Source organism: Rhynchophorus ferrugineus, unplaced genomic scaffold, assembly GCF_030347505.1.
Source record: "Rhynchophorus ferrugineus isolate W39M unplaced genomic scaffold, kcgeb_rfMv2 rfM4, whole genome shotgun sequence".
Lineage (NCBI taxonomy): Eukaryota > Metazoa > Arthropoda > Insecta > Coleoptera > Curculionidae > Rhynchophorus > Rhynchophorus ferrugineus.
The window spans coordinates 57,104,848-57,106,232 of record NW_027472583.1 but is presented as its reverse complement, the minus strand read 5'-3'; the positions used below and the strand labels follow the sequence as shown (position 1 = coordinate 57,106,232).

General features: G+C 34.2%; 1 pseudogene; it reads left to right on the top strand.

The window, feature by feature from the left end:
* The first annotated feature begins 987 nt into the window (after window positions 1–987).
* On the top strand, window positions 988–1,084 carry LOC143196775 (uncharacterized; annotated as a pseudogene).
* Window positions 1,085–1,385: the final 301 nt, after the last annotated feature.

The window sequence follows — 1,385 nt, the reverse complement described above, 5'->3', positions numbered from 1 at the left end:
GCAGTTTACACTACAAAGTTATCGAAAAGGTTGTCCAATATCGACAAGAGAACAATTTCTTCAAACCATTTTTGGTCCTTGGAGACGGCTCAATCCTCAAAAATCAATCATATCTTGATTGAGAGAAAACATTTTATATTCATACTAAATAAGATGATTAATAGTTGGTATTAGACAGGTCTCAAAAAACCTACCGGCCATATTTTATATTAATAATCGAGTATGAAAATGCAAAACTTGTCCGTGAACTAAACAACAATGCCACGCTAACTTCGACGCGATTTAACGCTAATTAAGTTAGCAGTTTGTACGTAGTACGTAGTATGACAGTAAATGACAAATGGGTTCACTAATGAATACCAAAATAAATAATTCGACATATATTTTAAAAACATTTTTATTGATTATACTACAAATTGTATTCTAAATATTTAAGAAAAAAGTATGCAACTAAATATTTTCTATTTTACCTTTAATGTTAAATCAAAAACACATAACTAAAAGGAAAAAAATTATTCCACACCGATTCCATAAATCCTTAATAAAGACGAATATAACATAAGTAAATGAGTATAATAAATGGGTAATATTACCTTGGTCAAATAACATTAACCACAAACAACCCCACAAAGTCAATCAAGCCGAACCAAAGTAATAAACGCAGCGTTTCGCCGTACGAGACACCAAAATAAAAACAAGCGACACACGCCACCGCCAACCACGACGACGGCCGTCAAACTACTAAACATTTGCCATGACTTCAATAGCTATTTATAGGATTTTATTCCCCCAATTTGTCGAATTATATGGGGGATGACTTCCATGAAAGGGACTGATTGAAGGACAACGTTGGGGTTTAATTAGTTGGTTTTTTCGCGATATATCCATCGGCATTTTAATAGTCATTTATTTTCTTTTATAAATATGCTGATTTAGAATGCTGACTATTAAGAATTATTTGTTAATACTATTTATATGTTACAACATGCTGTAAAGCTTTTTGGGAAATTGGGACGATACAGAAAAAATTAGCTGGCCCCTACGCAAAGATGACACGTGAAATCGTGCAGCGTTCCACATCTTTGAATGCTCTTTTCAGATGGTCTCACGGCATTCTGCTCTTCTTCGGATCCTAGTGAAGCTTCTGAGATAATGCAAAGTTATTTGAATGGACTTGCTCAGTGGACTCGGACAACTGGATTCACAAAGTCTACAATATTGCATTTTTGCCGAAAACTGTAGTGTACTAGATTGTTTTCTCAGTGTTTACTTCAACCAAACACTTACTTGAAAGGTGCATAATACAATTTGAGACAGAGAACCAGTAAGAACATAGCTAATCGCAAAAACTGATTCAACCGAGCTGCTGTTTTACAGGTACATAA